The 5,706-nt window shown below is 39.0% G+C and overlaps 1 protein-coding gene across 3 annotated transcripts in view; it reads left to right on the forward strand.

Annotated features, from left to right (window-relative positions):
* The window catches only part of hdac7a (histone deacetylase 7a), a 118,540-nt gene that overhangs the window by 103,289 nt on the left and 9,545 nt on the right, over window positions 1–5,706 (forward strand). The window lies entirely within an intron of this gene.

A 5,706-nucleotide genomic window follows, 5' to 3' on the forward strand; every position in this document is an offset into this window, starting at 1 on the left:
TTATCTGTTTGAAGTCCACAAACAACACAGAGCAGCTCAGTTGAACAAAGATGAAACTGTAGTCATTGTTTTTGGTGCCAAGGAAGAAGAATTAAAAGTCAGTGCTCTGCTTCAATCAGTAATGTTAAAACCACAAACCAAGCCAGAAATCTTGGTGTAGTCATGAACTCAGACCTGAATTTTAGCACCCACATTAAGACAATTAAAAAGTCAGCCTATTATCACCTGATGAATATATCAAGGATTAAAGGACTCAGCAGGACCTTGAAAAACTGCATTTCAGTCGACTCGACTACTGTAACGGTGTCTTTACAGGTCTACCTAAAAAATCAATCGGACAGCTGCAGCTGATTCAGAATGCAGCTGCTCGAGTCCTCACTAAGACCAAAAAAGTGAATCACGTCACTCCACTTCTGGAGATTTTCTGTTACGTTATGAACCATTCAGAGTTCTCAGGTAGTCAGGGACAGGTCTCATTCTGTCCCCAAACTTAAAACTAAACACAGAGAAGCAGCATTCAGTTTTTATGCTCCATATATCTGGAACAAACTCCCAGAAAACTGCAGGTCTGCTGATACTGTCAGTTCTTTTAAATCAAGATGAAGACTTTTCTTTTTACCACTGCCTTTAATTAAATCAAATGTAAGGTTGTAAATTAATAACTTACATTGCACAGTAAATTTCACTGTCCTGTTATATTTTCTATTTAACTTATAAAATTGTATTTCAATGTCTTTTTTATGTTTCCCTATTTTGCTTTTATGTTTTATGTAAAGCACTTTGAATCGCCTTGTTGTTGAAATATACCAGAAAAATAAACTTGCCTTGCCTTGCTTATAAGCGCTGACAAAACAATTTGACTTTGTCAAGTACACTTGTCTTATTTGAGACTGTGCAGGTTCTCTAACAGAGACACAATAGATTCATTTGTATGCCTTTTTTAGATTTGATACAAATACATTTTTCCATGCCAACAGTGATTGTATATTGAGGATATATTACAGCCAGTAGATTAAACAAACCTGAAGTAGAACAGACATTACATGACAAAACACAGACTATTCATTGACATTAGTGGTAAAAAGGAAAATAAAACACTGGCATTATCCTGAGTGTTGTGTAATATATGACATGTATCTACCTATATGGGCAACCAGTAGAAATTACAACAACACAGCCATCTCTTCCCAGTCCCTTGAAGTTACAGTGGCCTGTGTGTTTGTTTTCTCACAGGTCTGTGGTGATGCCCATTGCGCAGGAGTTCTCCCCAGATGTTGTTCTTGTGTCAGCTGGGTTTGATGCCGCCGAGGGCAACCCTGCTCCTCTGGGAGGATACAAGGTCTCTTCCAAATGTAAGCATGGATCTCTACCACAGACTGCACAGTCTTTACCTCAAGGTCTCATTTTTAGCAAGGGATGCCAATAAGAACTTTACTTTGCGGTCCTGTGGAGATATTAATATATTATTAAAGTTCCTGTCAAGCATGGACCAAAGAGCAGAAGTTGTGCCTACTACAGTACCTCGCTGATATAACCAGTATTATTATTATTATTATTATTATTATTATTATTATTATTATAACAACACATTTTATTTATAGGTACCTTTCAGAACAATAAAGGTCACCTCACAAAACACAATAAAATTAGCAACAAAACAATAAAATAAATCAATAAAATTAGCAAAAACTAAAATTACAGTTCATAAAATCAGGGTACATAAACAACTGGGAACCAAAGATTGCTGTGACCAGATAAACAGTGATCACGTTGGATATGCCAGTTTAAAAAGGTGCGTTTTCAGGTGGGATTTAAAAATGGAAAGTGAGTCAATGTTATGGATGTCTGGTGGAACAGAGTTCCAGAGACGAGGGGCAGAGCAGCTGAAGGCTCTAAACCCCATAGTGGTCAAACGGGCAGGAGGTACAGTGAGGAGAATAGAAGAAGAAGACCTAAGAGTACGAGTGTGTGTGTTCATATAAAGGAGGTCAGTGAGGTTGTGAATGGCTTTGAAGGTCAGGAGCAGAGTCTTGAAATCAGTACGGTATTTAACTGGGAGCCAATGAAGCTGCTGAAGGACAGGAGAAATATGTTAAATAGAAGAGGTTCTGATGATGATACAGGCAGCAGAGTTCTGAACAAGTTTATGTATGAATTTGAGAGGAAGACCGAAGAGAAGAGAATTACAATAATCAATGCGGGATGTAACCAGGATGTGAACAAGAGTGGCTGTACTAGTGTGTGAGAGAGACGGAGGCGATTAATGTTACGTAAATGCAGACCGAGCGACATTATTAATGATAGCTTCAAAAGAAGTGTGCTGTCGAGGATGACACCAAGACTCTTGACCTGAGGGGAGGGGGAAACTGAGGAGTTGTCAGTGGTAAGAGAAAATCTGTCAAGTTTTGTCAAAGTGGATTTGGTGCCAATGAGGAGAACCTTGGTTTTGTCACTTAGGAAGTTGCAGGAGAACCAGTATTTTTCCATGAGGCAATCAGAGAGGGAGGTGGATGAGAGGGTGGGGGTAGGTTTGGTGGACAGGTAGAGATGGGTGTAATCCACATATCAGTGGAAATGGATGTTAAATTTACGGAAGATATAGCCAAGAGGAAGTAGATAGATGATGAGCAGAAGGGGCCCCAGGACAGAGCCCTGGAGAACACAGATAGTGATAGGAGATAGCTGTGATTTTTAAGTTCTGAGTTGGATGAACTGAGTGCAGCCAGAGAGATTTGATTTAAAGCAGTGATACCAAGAGAGACTAATCTGTCAAAGAGGATGTTATGGGAGATGGTGTCAAAGGGAGCAAGGAGGATGAGAAATAGGACAAAAGTTGTTGAAATTGTTGGGGTCTGCACCAGGTTTCTTAAGTATAGTAGTTATAGCAGCTGATTTTAGAAATGAGCAGAAGAGAGAACGGAATGTATAATGATGGGGAGGAGAGAGAGGGTGAGCAGGCTTTTACCAAGATGGTAGTAAGAGGTTCTAGCTGACAAGTAGTTGGTTTTTTATTCAATTTTCCAACAACAAAACAAACAAATAATAAATAATTAAACAACACCAGCACATTCATAATTAACATCAACCAAATCAAGCAAATACAGCGAAGGGGAACAACATAAAACAATTAATTACTGCTGCACACCACACAAAACATAACACAAAAAATATACAATAAACAATTACCTCATCAGGGATTTAACAGAATTAATAGCAGCTGACCAGTGATTGATTGTGTATACAGTTGCATTGTGAAATCTTGCTATGGCACGTTCTAAAAGTAAAATGTCCAAGAAAGAAAGCATCCAGGCAGATGTATAATTAATGTTCAATTCAAACCAACCTTTTAAAATAATTTTTTTACCAGCTGTAAATGCTAACATTAAAATTCTTCTCTGGTATGTGTCAAGCGCCACACCAGAGTCATCTGCCAGCAACAGAAGGGACAAAGGCAGATTAACCAACAAAATCCTCGAGAGCACTTTTACTATATATGTCCAAAGCCCCATAATATGTGGACATTCCCAAAACATGTGCCTGTAGTCACCAACAGAGGCTGTGCTACATTGATTACACAATTTATCATTAGAAAACTTCATCAAAAAAGCCCTGCAAGGTGTTATTTAGACCATGTGGGTAAAGTTAAAATGTATTAACTGATGAGCCAATTTTTTTGATGAAACAAAAATATTATTCCAAATAGTCTCCCAATCCAATTTCACCCAGCTCCCTACCCTAGATTGAGATAAAATCTAAACCTGGAGCCTTATGTATAGCAAATACATTATACAATCTAGTAACCACACCCTGATTTTGTGTAGCTTTCTGTAGATGTTCAGGCAAGGGATGGTTACTCAGCTCTGTATCCCAAGCCCTAAGAGCAGAGCGCAACCTAAGATTTAAAAAAAATAAGACAAACCGTGAAGAGAAAAAAAAAAAATTGTGTTGTTTTTTTTTTAAACCTGTCCTGCCCAGCAGCCTGGTATAGAGCATGATGAGCTGGATACCATATTGTGCCAGACAGAGTTTACTTTAACAAGAGAGTATTGATATACTCCTTTGCCTGTTTATTGTTTATTTAATTATGATTTGTCTCCGGGGGGCAGACATGGGGATGGGGGGGCACAAACAGACAGCACAGAGAAAGGACAACACCTGCAAGAGAAGGGGGATGGAAGGTGGGGACAACAGGGAATAGCAGAGGGAAACACCAATTGCAGAAAGCAACGAAACCTGCAATAGAACAGAGAGGGGGGCTTGGGGAGGAGAAAAACAACAAACAAACAAACACGAGACAAATGAAAACAAGAAACAGTCACGCACAATAAATAAGCAACACAGCACAGCCACGAGAGCTGGAATAATAATTAATTTAAATAAGTAACTGAAAGAAAAGCATCAGGAATAATTCTACCAGGGACAACCTAATTTTGTTTGTGTCTATGTGTGAGGCTGTGTGTGTCTGTGTGCGTGTGTGTGAATGTGTCTGTATGTGTGCGTGTGTGTGTACATGTGTGTGTGCATAAGCCTGTTAAAGAATGTAGTTGTTAGTGAGAGTGGGACGCCACAACTGTGCCACCCCGACCCCAGCAACAGGCAGGCAAGAACCCCAGTAGCCAATAGGGGTGGGTGAATAAATAAATAAATAATAAAATAAATAAGTATATGACTCCCAGATGTACTCCGACCCAACCAACAGACACTCCAAAAAAAATTAATAAATAAAAACGACCATCCAAATGCCAATTGACAACGCAATGCCGATGGAACGCAAGAGGCGTAACCCCTATCCCGGAGTGGCAAGGACCCCGCCCAGGGACAGAACAGCCCAACTGCCCCTAGGGCCCAGACCTGAGGGTCCACCTACACCCAAGAGGCAATGCCACTCAGGCCAGGCCAGGCCATATAGTTAAAGATGTCATTAAAAGTATAAACACCTTTATTTGGATAAAATACCAGGAGGGGAAAACAAAAGGTTTAGAGCCTGTTAAAAAATAGTTGTTGTGCCAGATAGGAATTTATGCTTGTATCCAAGAAACTTACAGGATTGTTTCCATGTTTCCAAAGAACATTTTATAATGGGTCCCAAACGAAGTAATGTACTTTTACATTTCGTAATACCTACAAATGGTAAGTTTGTAGGTATTACAAAATACCTACAAGGTAAGGTAAGTTTAAAGCTAAAAGGTAAGTTTTCCTCAAAGGATGAACCAATTCTTGTTCAATCAAATTTTTGAGGAAGGTTCAAACCATATCTTTAGCAACCGTAACTGAAAAGCCCAAAAATAGAATTTAAAATTAGGAAGAGCTAAACTACTTACTTAAGTATTTTGGGTCGTTTAGTATCCCATACAAAGAGTGTAGGGGAGAGCGGGGTAAGTTGTCGCGAGTGTAAGTTGTCACACTGCTCATAACTCCAACACTAGAGGCTCTATGTCAAAAATCAAATAGCCATTTTGTGTGACTTCTTTTTCTATGTTCAACTTCCTGTTCACATGTGGTCAAGGTCACTCTAATCTGAGGTGAGCACAATTTTATTATTTTTTTGCTTCAAAAGTAAAACATTTGCACTTTATATTTTATGTATTCCAACCTTATTAGGTATGAATGTTCAAAATGATAACTTTGCACAAAGTAGAGGAGACAATAACGTGTCTTTTGATACTTCAGCTGAAGTGCTATGTTAAGCTAACCTTGAGATTTAGC

Source organism: Micropterus dolomieu, linkage group LG08 (assembly GCF_021292245.1).
Source record: "Micropterus dolomieu isolate WLL.071019.BEF.003 ecotype Adirondacks linkage group LG08, ASM2129224v1, whole genome shotgun sequence".
NCBI classification, from domain to species: Eukaryota; Metazoa; Chordata; class Actinopteri; order Centrarchiformes; family Centrarchidae; genus Micropterus; species Micropterus dolomieu.